Genomic DNA, 13,635 nt, shown 5'->3' with positions numbered 1-13,635 from the left:
GAAAGTTATACTGCGGTGTATATCGGTAATTATGAACATGTAACTTACAGAGGTTGCAGTTACACGAGTAGGGAAGTGCGTTTCCGCTACATTTCTTCAGCGCTTTCTGCACACGCAGAGCCATCTTGCGGCAAACACAGAAGATCCCCTCCTCTCAATGTACGGTGCTGCCCCGACAGGTGGCGCGTCACGCTCGCATTGGGGTTGTGCGAGGACAGGTGCGAGGCGAGTCGCGTGCCGGACTCCCTCTCCCCTGACGACGTTTCTCCATGCTCCCACACGGGTTGGAGAATCAAGCGTCCTTCCATTCTTTAGATCACTATCTCTCTATCTCTCTGCCGTGCCGATCGCGACGTTTGGCTGGCGTGCGTCGTTTCCCCGGGGCTCCGAGACACAGAGTTCTTTGGTTCGTTCCGCTTGCTCAGGCGCACGTTTCGTTGCCGCGCCGAACGCTCCGTTGCTCGACGCTCACCGCGTCCGATGCGGGGCGCCTCGTAAGTGATCGCTGCGCCGTAGCCCATTGGCGGGTCGACGGGAACGCTGTCGCGTTCCACTCTTGAAGGCGAAGCTTAAGCGTCCTCCAATTTTTAACGCGAGAGCGTTAAGGAGCTCATGTCGCAGAAAAGCCGGTGTCGGCGTCCGCGGCGTTGGCCGTGAGCGATAAATCAAGGCAGGCACTTTATAAATAAAAAGCAACTTCCAAGATGGGCTGGGTGGGAATCGAACCAGGGTCTCCGGAGTGTGAGATGGAGACGTTACCACTGAGCCACGAGTTCGATGCTTCAAAGCGGTACAAAAGCGCCTCTAGTGAACGCGGTGTTGCCTTAGAAACGAGCTGTTTCTAAGGCTCAGGCGTGCGTCGCTTGCTCAGGCGCACATTTCGTTGTCGCGCCGAACGCTGCGTTGCTCGACGCTCACCGCGTCCGATGCGGGGCGCGTAGTCGCTGCGCCGTAGCCTATTGTCTTACACCCCTTGGCGGGTCGACGGGAACGCTGTCGCGTTCCACTCTTGAAGGCGAAGCTTAAGCGTCCTCCAATTTTTTCATTGGTGGCTCGATGTGCGCAGGTCCTTACTTTTACTAGTAAATAGTTGCAATGCGACGTGACTCTCGTGCCAAGTGTCTCAGCGCTGGCTTGCAAGACTGAAGCAGGTAAGCATGTTATGTGCTACTTATAGGCGTGCATCCATAGTGTAAAGAATGGGTGCACGATCTGGCTGCTGTACAAGGATAACTGGGTTGGAAATTCACTGACGGAGCAATCCTGACAAGAGGAGAACCAATGCATTAAAACACCAGCAACGGCTACCTCACCAGTAGTTTACCATTCAACTTTTGTTTTAATTACCACTGTGAACATCATGCAGAAACACAATATATTTAAATATATACACAATACAAAGTTTATTATATATTTTAAAGAGAAAGAGCTAGCCAACTAACAATTTTTGTAATGATATTGCCACGACGCCATCTGTGCCCAACCACGCTGACGACGAGAACGACGACCTCGTGTGTTCAAGCGAGCGTGCTAGAGAAGAAGAAGCTAAAACTGAACGCTTGTTCTAATTGTCTAGATTAAAATAACGCTCTCTGCTCTTGTCTCAAGTGAGCCGTGACACTGGTGGAGGTGCTGGGTATCGCATCATCGCCTAATGATAGGGACGACTCCTGCGAGTAGCCCTGCGTCCAGCCCTTCAAGACATCATCCACGCGTCGAGACACCTGTGCACCGTGCAAGCCGCCGCCTGCAAGGTCTGTGCCCGGAATTTGGTCTCTTGCAACGAGCTTCGTCAGCGACCTCAACGACTCAGGAAATGGCGATTGCAAGCCCAACACAGGTGACTATCCAAAACCATCTAGTCCCCTCAAGCTTCCACGGTGACACGTACGAAGACGCCGAAGACTGGCTGGACCAGTACGAACGCGTAGCTAAGGTCAATCAGTGGCGTCCGGACCAGAAGCTTTCCAATGTGTACTTCGCTCTTGAAGGTAGCGCAAGGACGTGGTTCCAAAACCGCGAGGCACATTTGACAACGTGGGACGAATTTTGCCGTCGGCTACTTGACACCTTCGGAAGCACTGATCGCCGAGATAATGCACAACGACTTCTCGAGTTGCGAATTCAGAAGCCCAATGAAAGTGTCTCCATGTTTGCCGAGGACATGTCTCGTTTGTTTCGTCGCGCGGATCCCAACATGCCGGATTCGAAGAAGCTAAGCCATCTCATGCGCGGCGTCAAAGAACAGCTATTCGCTGGTCTCGTGCGGAACCCGCCTACAACAGTGGAAGAATTCATTAAGGAAGCCACAGCAATCGAGCGGGCGCTCCAGCAGCCTTGTCGGCAATACGAACGCCTGACTAACGATGCGCCTGCAGGAGCCGCAGTACTCACAGTGACAGACGAGACCTCGCTGCGTCAACTGATAAGAGACATTGTGCGCGAGGAGATTGCGAAGCAAACTGTGACACCGAAGGAGTTTACTGTTGCTTCGGTCGCTGAAGTTGTTCGCCAAGAAATTCGGCAAGCATTAGCACCTCCTGAGCCGCTCCCTGAACCGAGTCCCGAGACGCGCTTCGAGCCACGCGCATATAGCTACGCAGACGCTGTCCGTCGCCCGCTTTCTACCATGCCGGTACAGCAGTACCACCAGCGGCCACCTATTGCTGCCTGGATACAGAGGGAGCATTTCAGGCGACCGCAGCCTCGCAGGACCGATGTATGGCGCACTGCTGATCGCCGACCATTGTGTTTTCACTGTGGCGAACCAGGGGATATTTATCGTTTTTGCCCTCATCGCCAGCGTGGCATCCAGGAAATGTCACCTGCCACTCCGCGCCAGTTTCCAGAGAGACATCCACGCTTCGACGACAGTGTCAGTCAGGAACAAGGCAGCTCAGCTAATCTGCGGTCGCGCTCGCCGTCTCCATTACGTTATTCTTCGCCGAACCGTCGCAGTTTCGCCGACGTTGTACGAGGCCGCTCTCCAAGCCCACGGCGGGGAAACTGAAATCAGCGACCTCCGGGGGGAAGGTTGCAAGTCGTCGAACCGCCGAAAATCCCCCATTATTACTGAGAAACGAGCAGAGCAACCCGGAGAAACGGGACGCCGACGAATTTGTAAGTGCCGACCTACTCTTAACAATTGATGGGCACGAAGTGACAGCTTTAGTTGATACTGGTGCAGACTTTTCGATAATGAGTGAGCAGTTGGCAGACCGGCTTAAGAAAGTCAGAATGCAATGGACGGGCCCTTATATTCGAAATGCCGGGGGCCAGATAATGGTACCTACAGGAAAATGTACTGCACGGCTCCAGATAGGAAATACAGCTTTTGTCGCCACTTTTATGATTTTAAAAGAGTGCTGCAGATCACTCATCCTTGGAATGGACTTCTTGCGGGAGTACGGCGCCGTGGTTAACATACGGGACGGCGAGATAACCTTGACAACTAGTACAGACACGAGCCAAGACGAAGAGCGCCGACGTATATCGTTACGTGTCGCCGACGACGACGTCTGCATACCACCACTATCATGCAGTCTTGTCTACGTCTGTTCCGGAGAACAATTTAACAAGGACGGTGTAGCCGAACAACTAACTGCACTTCTGTTCCATCAAGGTATTGCCATCGCTCGGGGTATCGTCAGCCTAATCGGTGGTCGCACAGAGGTACTACTGACAAATTTTACCAATGAACGCCGGCACATCAGTAAAGGCACCGCTGTTGCGTACTTTGACGAAATTGACCACGTCCAACACTGCTTTGCTGTAAAAGAGGAATCAACCACCGATACGATGCCATCTACACCCGTCGTCGACGTTGACCCAGGTTTAGCGCCGCAACAGAAACAAGGGCTCAGAGAACTGATTGACCATTTTAAAGACTGCTTCTCTACAACGTCCCGAGTGCGTCAAACACCACTGACGAAACACCGCATCATTACGGAGGAAACAGCAATACCCATCCGACAGCATCCGTATCGCGTGGCTGAGAAAGAGCGTGAAGCAATACAGCAGCAAGTCAAGAAAATGCTGGACGATGATGTTATCCAGCCGTCGAAAAGCCCTTGGGCATCGCCCGTGGTACTCGTTAAGAAGAAGGATGGCAGCCTGAGGTTTTGTATCGACTATCGCAAGCTCAATCGGGTTACGAAAAAAGATGTGTATCCCTTACCACGCATCGACGATTCCCTCGACAGGCTGCGGCATGCACATTACTTCTCATCGATGGACTTAAAAAGTGGATACTGGCAAATTGAGGTCGATGAGCAGGATCGCGAAAAGACTGCGTTTGTGACGCCTGATGGGCTCTATGAATTCAAAGTTCTTCCTTTTGGTTTGTGCTCCGCCCCAGCCACGTTCCAAAGACTAATGGATACTGTTCTCTCACACCTTAAGTGGAAGACTTGCTTAGTGTACCTAGACGATGTGACTGTTTATTCTGCCACATTTGATGAACATCTCAGTCGGCTACGGTCAGTTCTTCAAGCCATACGGTCCGCTGGGCTTACCTTAAAACCTGAAAAGTGCCACTTTGGCTATCAAGAACTACAGTTTTTGGGCCACATTGTAAGTCACACAGGCGTCAGACCTGATCCTGAGAAAATCGCAGCCGTCGCAAAGTTTTCAAGGCCTACGGACAAGAAGGCAGACAGACGCTTCCTGGGCCTATGCTCATATTACCGGCGCTTTATTGCGGGTTTTGCACGCATCGCCTCACCGCTCACCTGCCTAACCAGAGAAGATGTCACGTTTATGTGGGGCGAGGAACAGGAGGCTGCATTTAACGAGTTGCGGCACCGTCTACAAACTCCGCCTGTTCTCGCCCATTTTGACGTGGATGCGCCGACAATGATCCACACCGACGCCAGCAATGTGGGTCTAGGTGCCGTCCTTGTTCAGCGGCAAGACGGCGCTGAACGAGTCATCGCTTACGCGAGTAGAACACTGTCGCGAGCCGAGTCGAACTACTCCACCACAGAGAAGGAATGCTTGGCTGTAGTATGGGCCGTTACCAAGTTCCGCCCGTACATATATGGCCGCCCATTTCAAGTCATAAGTGACCATCATTCTCTCTGTTGGTTGACCAACACGAAAGATCCATCTGCACGTTTGGCACGCTGGAGCCTACGGCTTCAAGAGTACGACATGACAGTGGTCTATAAATCGGGCAGACAGCACTTAGACGCTGACTGCCTTTCCAGATCACCGATCGAGTCGTCAGGCCGAGATGATGACGAATCCGCAGGCTTTTTAGGAGTTGTTGGTGCAGCTACCATCTCTCAACAACAGCAAGATAACCACGAGCTCGCTTCACTAATTGATTTCTTAGAAGGCCGCACCACAAACAAGCCCAGATTGTTCTCAAGGAACTTGTCATCATTCTGCATACGAAACAGTGTTCTTTTTAAGAGGAACTTCTCTTCAACAGGGAAGAGATATCTACTGGTTATCCCTAAAACTCTCCGCAGTGAAATCTTGCAGGCCTGTCACGATGAAGCTACGTCAGGCCACCTAGGCTACACAAGAACATTAGCACGGATCAAAGAGAAATACTACTGACCACGGCTAGCAACACACGTGAAGCACTACGTTCGAACGTGCCTTGACTGTCAGCGACGAAAAGTGCCACCTACGAAACCTGCCGGACTATTACATCCCGTTCAAGTGCCGGAAACACCGTTTGCACAAATTGGGATGGACCTTTTGGGCCCATTCCCAATATCAACTGCAGGAAATAAGTGGATCATAGTTGCGACAGATTACCTTACGCGTTATGCAGAAACCAAAGCACTTCCGAGCAGCACAGCAGCCGAAGCCGCGCAGTTCTTCATCGAAAACGTCGTCCTTAGGCACGGTGCTCCAGCGGTCATCGTAACCGACAGGGGAACCACATTCACGGCTGAACTTTTGCGAACTGTACTCACGCTCAGTGGCACAGCACACAGAAGGACGACAGCTTATCACCCGCAAAGCAATGGACTTACGGAGCGCCTCAACAAGACTCTCGCAGACATGTTGTGCATGTATGTCGATGTGGAACACAAGAACTGGGACCAAATATTACCATACGTAACGTTTGCTTACAATACGGCTCGGCAAGAAACAACAAGAATGACGCCATTCAGTCTCCTCCACGGTCGAGAAGTGACTACAATGCTGGATGCTATGCTTCCTCATGATTCCAGCGATTCCGAGAATAACGCTGCAGATTTTACAGAGCGCGCCGAAGAAGCAAGACAGCTCGCACGCGTTCGCATAACTAGCCAGCAAGACCGTGATGCGCGACGTTACAATCAACGCCATCGATGCTTCGTTTACCAGCCCGGCCAAAGAGTCTGGATTTGGGCTCCAGTACGCCGCCGAGGCCTCGCGGAGAAACTTCTGCGCCGATACTTCGGACCGTACAAGGTTCTACGACGCCTTAGCGACGTCAACTATGAAGTCATTCCTGACAGCCAATCCTGCTCGAGGCGCCGTCAGGACCTGCCTGAGACTGTGCACGTGGTGCGCATGAAACCTTATTTGGCTGAATGACATGGACACTTGCTGGTGGGCTGGACACCGGGTGCTACCCGCCAAGCATCGGGACGATGCTCCTTCTGAAGGGGGGAAAATGCCACGACGCCATCTGTGCCCAACCACGCTGACGACGAGAACGACGACCTCGTGTGTGCAAGCGAGCGTGCTAGAGAAGAAGAAGCTAAAACTGAACGCTTGTTCTAATTGTCTAGATTAAAATAACGCTCTCTGCTCTTGTCTCAAGTGAGCCGTGACAATATGGATAGCCTATGCCTACAAAATGAATATGCTGCTGTATGTTCATCTGGCTTCAAATTGCTTTGCGTGCTTTGTTGACCGTGAAAAAAACCTTCAGACTTCAGTGACTCCATCGGCCAAATCTTTTACCAACGGCGTGTGAACTGTACGGGAATATGTGTCTCAGCATTGCCTCTCTTTCCAATAGACAATGCTAATGACTCATGAAAAAAATTAACCGAAGATTACGATACTGTCTAATGCTAAATTTCAGCTCAGTTGTACACCTGTTTTCTCTTCGCGATATATTGGCTGGCGCGGATAATTTGTCACCTGCGGGGCACGTCGCAAACGGAGCGAAGTGTAGCGCGACTGCGTCGCTAATCGGGAGATCGCCAGAGGCAGCACATAGGTGATGCTTGGGCGCGACTCACAGCCGCCACCGCAGACAGACCGCCGCTAATGCAGCGCTTTGGTGAACAGACGACGCGCGCTACTGTGGCGCCATTTCGTAGCCAACGTCGCCGCAGAGTCCATCTTGCGCCGAACTGCGCTTCTTACGGTTTCGCCCTAGCCTCTTGCTCCGCTTTCCTCCGCGTGGTTCCGCTGAACCCTTCTCCTCCGCTTTCCTACTGGCACTTCTTCGCTACCGCCGTCTTTCATCTTCCCATTGTGCTACGTGAATTCACTCTCATCCCACGCTGTGCTCGTTCGCTCGGTTACGAGGCACGACGCCGAAGCTCGCCGGAGAAACGGGCGCCTAGGAGCTGCGCTCTAAAAAGTGTTTGACCATTACGATGTCCCTTAATGCCAAATTTGAGCGCTGCTGTATGCCTGTTTTCCTTTCGCGATATATTGAGGCAAACGATTGGAGACCGAAATCACCGCACCGACTGGCAGTGTGCCAATGCCGTCAGCGCCGTCGCAGAGGGAGTGGCAGTATGGGACAGCTGGCATAATGAGCGGAATCGAAGCCAGCTGTAGAAGAAGACGACGGTGAACGCGCCAGCAGTGGCACGAGCGCGTTCGCACGGTTACGCCGAGGGACGCCCACGTCCAAGGGAGAGGCGCCCAAAAGCTGTGCTCTAAAAGCTCTTATAATTTACGATATTTATTAGGGATGGAAACATCGCGACTTGCATGCAGAAATGGGTAGATCCAACATATGATGAAGGATTTATGGTTTAGTATGATAGATATGTATAATTCACTCAGTCACCAAGTCAGGCCACTCCGGATTTACTCGACATCAGAAGCAAAAGCAGTCATTCGCAGCAGCCATTATACTCGGACTCGCAATAAAACAAAAAAGGCGAAGCCACATTGGAGATAGCAATTAATATATTAGTATAGTATTAGTGATAGCATTATGAGGCAGTTACACGAAGGAACATTACACCACCGAGAGATGTCAATCTCGCGGTGGTGCGAGGGGACGCGGGCTGTGAAATTGCACTTTCTCCTACTATGAGGTCTTGTAAAAGCTCGTATGAGGCCACCACTTCCGAAAAGAATTCTTCGAGGTCACACTACTATTATTAAACAGGATATATATATATATATATATATATATATATATATATATATATATATATATATATATATATATATAAAATGTGGGTGGGCTTCCGCAAGCTGGTCGGGCCTCAGACCGCTACCCACCTACCCCCGCCCCCGCCCCCCCCCCCCCTGCTGGAGAAATGAGAACTTTCCGCCTATGGTGGTATCAGTTCCGCTGGAACTTTTTCATTCATCTTACCTTTGATATTGATGAGTTTTGTTAACAGTAGGAGAAAGGCCTGCAAATATACTTCTCGTAGATCACTAGTCTTCATGCAACTTTGTTGGAGGATGCGGTAAGCTTCTTCTGGCTAAAAAACTCGGCTGCTCCCGCATTTTCCATCCTTTGTGACGTCGCGGTGTGGGGCGATATGCACACGCAACATGGCAAGAAGTACAGACAAGCTTCTTCTGTCAAGCGCTGGTACAGATTCGTTGCGGTATAAAAAATTGAAATATATACCTTTATATGGAACTAGACGATGGATCCTTTATCTTGTGTTGGATCTACCCAAGAGTTCAAATGTCGCTTCAAAGCGAATAGCTTTCTTTGCCGTGTCGCCAGCTTTCATGGAGAGTCGGTGCACGGACTCGTCGAGGGAAACGCTCGCTCGCACGCTGGTTCACTCGCTTGCTCGCTCGTTCGTTCTTTCTTTCGCTCTCACGTTATTGCGAGCTGTTCGCTAACGTTGATGATCATCGTCAAAGATTTCTGCACAATGTTGCTTCATATATTAAGTTTACCCGCAACACTAATTTCTGTGTACCGACTGCTCACTCCGCACCGACTTCCGGGGAGCAAAATAAATTTCTCAGTTGCCTAAATATACCAACGACCCGACAAGTGAAAGCGAGAAATCCGCCACTCGGACGCCCAAACATGACGCTTGTCGCTATCTCTTGAATGTCGCGTGCTAGCGATAGTATTGACAATGCAAGAGAGTACGGTTCCTGCATCAATGTCTGCTACTACAACGGAGGTGCTTCCCTACCTCCGGGATCTTGAAACTTTCTATACAGTTTATGTCACTTGCGATGTTGGTGGCGGACTGCGAGCGCGTGAGCATTTGCAAAACTGAGAGACATTCGCTGTTCATGCATCCTAAAGGAATGATACTGTTTGAGAGGCATGAAGATGAGCATGTAAACTTGTAGGCGTTAAGCAAAGGCTTCTTTTTTCTCAACAGGAGGAGGAGGAGGAATAAACTTTTATTGAAGAACCAGCACTTTATGATGGCCGGGCCTAAGCCTCCCACGAAGGGACGTCGAGGGCTTGCCTCGCCGCCGCCTCACGGGCGTGCTGGGTCGCCCAGGTTTGGTCGTCGAGGACGGAGCTCCGCAGAGCCTCATGCAACCTCGACGAGAGAGTCGTGGTGTTAGTCTGGGTGTACTGTGCTGGGCACTCCCTTTTCTCAACAGGTGGCTTTTTTTTAAGTATATCTTTCGCCTACCTTTTCTTAGTGCCCCATCTTTTGGAGCCAGATATCTCAAATCAGATGGGCTGAAAAACATTCCAGCAGAACAGGTTTTTCACAAATGTCTTCGCATGCTTTGCAATAAAGCCCGTGCACATCTCTGTTATTTGGTACCGTCACTTTTTGCAGCTTGATGTTTTCAAACTCGAGGTGGTAAGTTACAATTCAATATTGTTGTGGAAGCGTAACGCGAAAACTCGAGAGCGAGATGAGCAATTTTTAATGTTAGTTAGGTGAGGTCTCAGGACAACATTCATTTGGGCTAAATGGTGCATATTGAATTAGGAAGGAACAGTGCCAACTAAGACGACCACAAGTGGGAAGAACGACACAGGACAAGCGCCAACTTCGTATATCTTTATTCACCGAAAAATCAGCAAATATAAGGAAAATCACAGACATGCGAACAATGACCACAATGCGTCATCTGCCAAACCGTTCAACATATATATATATATATATATATATATATATATATATATATATATATATATATATATATATATATATATATATATATATATATGGAAATGAGGCCTGAAACACGGGTCTGTGGAAACTATGACTGTATAATTTCAGTTTGAAGGCCGTACGAACTCGATCCTGTCAGACACTGGCAGAAGTAATCCGCTCCTAGGTAAAAGAGTCCAGTTGCGTCCCATATTCAAAGGAGTACGAGCTACTGGACAGAGAAAGACATTGTACGGTGCCTGTCACAGACAAAGTTTGGGCCACGAAAGGTGTGTCAGCAAGTTATCGATGTTTTTTTTTTAAGCGGGAGCATGTAACTATCTTTACAAGCGGTCAGCCAGGTGAAATTTTCATTTTTTTTTCTACCTCTGAAATGGTTTTCTGTGGAAGGTCCTTCAAGATAGAAACTGGTTGTTGGTCTCTCTAGCACTTGGCCCGCCCACTTCCAACGTGTAAATGTCTCTGTGCTGGCGTCCTCTTCATGCACAAGTATGTACAAACTATTTCAGCAAGGAACTTTGCAAACAATGCGAATATGACATAGCTTTGCCAATTTACTTATTTTCTGGCAATATTTAAATTTTGGTAATAAATAAGGAAAATTTGCGGCCTTCGTAGGCCAAGACTGTGCAAAGGGCGGGAGAGGTGCTGTACGTAAACGAGGGTAGTACATTAAAAGTTTGGCTAAACGTACCAGACGCGCATTTGCACCAAATTTGTGTTTACGGGTATTTTTGTCATTTTCCAGCAATGAAATACGCGCGCATAAGCCGGAAGTTGAGCCCCCTGTCGTGCGCGCTTGAGCAAAAAAGCATGTCTCCGAAACCAGAGCTGTGAACGTGTATACACGTACATGCACCTGCGACCACACACGTATGTCTAAAACGAGCTCTAGCTTCACAGAAGATGTACGTACCCTCCCTTATCGTGCGCATACAGCCATGCTAATCTTTTATGCGAACGTTTGCCCCACCCCAGAAAGGCACAGGCTTCGGGAGCTTGTTAGGGCAGCGTTTGCGTCAACACTGCATTTCTCGCTTCTGCAGCTAACGTATACGCATTTCTATCTGTTGTAAAGGCAATGGTGCTTCGTCAGTCCCACCCTGTGCGATACACGTACCGGAAAGATATCCGCATCATTTATTTCAATGCCTCGCGAATATATCTTCTTACGATATTCCTCGCTCCTGAGGTCTCCGGGCCTTCATGGTAGACTTTAACAGCACCTTTTGCTACCGCTATATATTGTACGCGGTTGCTTTCTTCGGGCGCGGCTCTTTTTCTTTCTTTTTCCCCATCCGCTGTCCATTTTTATTCGTCTGCCCCATTCCCCCGTGCAAGGCAGCCAACTGGGCTTACTTCTGGCCCGTTATAGCGTAAAACTACTCCAATCTCTTTTTATTCCAAATCCGCCATTATCTCTCTGTGATAGGCCGGAATGTCTCGTGATCACTCCATATGGGCGGGGCCCGAGTGTACCTGTGTCTTGTTGTGATATAGATGCTTTCATTGTCCTCGCATTTCGCACTGAAACTTAATAACCACGCCTCAAGGTATGCTGAAATTCGGTATGGTGAAACTGAAAATAACATTATACAATTCAGCCAACTCATCGAACGCAAAGAGCTACAAAATTTTTACAAAACATTTATCAACACGCAGCTAACACCGAATGAGTATTGCGCCACTCGTATCGGCATTTATATTTGCCTCTTGTTTACCACCCTATTCTTCGTCCGTCCGTCCGTCCGTTCGTTCGTTCGTTCGTTCGTTCGTTCGTTCGTTCGTTCGTTCGTTCGTTCGTTCGTTCGTTCGTTCGTGCGTGCGTGCGTTCGTTCGTTCGTTCGTTCGTTCGTTCGCTCGTTCGCTCGTTCGTTCGTTCGTTCGTTCGTTCGTGCGTGCGTGCGTGCGTGCGTGCGTTCGTCCGTCCGTCCGTCCGTTCGTCCGTTCGCTCGCTCGCTGGCTCGCTCGCTCGTTCGTTCGTTCGTTCGTTCGTTCGTTCGCTCGCTCGTTCGTTCGTTCGTTCGTTCGTTCGTTCGTTCGTTCGTTCGTTCGTTCGTTCGTTCGTTCGTTCGGTCGTTCGTTCGGTCGTTCGGTCGTTCGTTCGTTCGTTCGTTCGTTCGTTCGCTCGTTCGTTCGTTCGTTCGTTCGTTCGTTCGTTCGTTCGTTCGTTCGTTCGTTCGTTCGTTCGTTCGTTCGGTCGTTCGTTCGTTCGTTCGTTCGTTCGTTCGTTCGTTCGTTCGATCGTTCGTTCGTTCGTTCGTTCGTTCGTTCGTTCGTTCGTTCGTTCGTTCGTTCGTTCGTTCGTTCGTTCGTTCGTTCGTTCGTTCGTTCGTGATTCTTGCAAATTGTGAGGCATGGGAGTTCTACCAAAAACGTACCAATTCTTTGCAATGGAAATTTATACATATCCACAAAAATGTGGTAATTGGGGGCCTGTAGACAGAAATGCCGTTGAGATAGAATGAGTAAGTGCTAGAGGAGAGACAATACAAACTCAAACCCCCCAAACCAGTTGTGTACTGTTCACCGATTGTATTTCCATGCTAAAAATAAAAAACGCATGCATTTGTATATTTGTGTAATGTTCCGTCATCATCGTCAACATCATCGTCAGCCGGGCAATGCCCACTGCAGAGCAAAGGCCTCTCCCAACTACCCCGGTCACGTGCTAATTGCACCCATGTTGTCCCTGCAAATTTCTTAATCTAATTCCGTCCACCTAACTTTCTCCCTCCCCTTGCTACGCTTCCCTTCCCTTGGAATCCAGTCCGTAACCTTTAAGGACCATAGATTATCTTCGCTCCTCATTACATGCCCTGCCCATGCCCATTTCTTTTTCGTGATTTCAACTAAGATGTCATTAACTCGCGTTTGTTCCCTCACTCAATCTGCTCTCATCATATCTCTTAACGTTACACCCACCATCCTTCTTTCCATAGCTGGTTCCGTCGTCCTCAATGTAAGTAGAACCCTTTTCGTAAGCCTCCAGGTTTCTGCCCGTAGGCGAGTACCGGTAAGACACAGCTGTTATACACTTTTCTCTTGAGGGATAATGGCAACCTGCTATTCTTGATCGGAGAATGTCTGCGGAACGCACCCCAACACATTTTTGTTCTTCTGATTATTTCAGTGTCATGCTCCGAATTTGCTGTCACTACCTGCCCTAAGTAGGCGTATTCCCTTTATACCCACCCTTCTGCTTTGCTTGTCCAGGTCATTGAGCATGCATTGCAATTGGTCTCCTTAGTTACTAAGCAAAGCAATATCATCAGCGAATCGCAAGTTACTAAGGTATTCTCCATTAACTTTGATCCCCAATTCTTCTCAATCCAGGTCTCTGAATACCTCCTGTAAACACGCTGTG

The sequence above is a fragment of the Dermacentor variabilis genome, chromosome 6 (genome assembly GCF_050947875.1).
Source record: "Dermacentor variabilis isolate Ectoservices chromosome 6, ASM5094787v1, whole genome shotgun sequence".
Classification (NCBI taxonomy): domain Eukaryota; kingdom Metazoa; phylum Arthropoda; class Arachnida; order Ixodida; family Ixodidae; genus Dermacentor; species Dermacentor variabilis.
The sequence above is the reverse complement of the archived record's forward strand: the minus strand, read 5'-3'. Positions refer to the sequence as shown.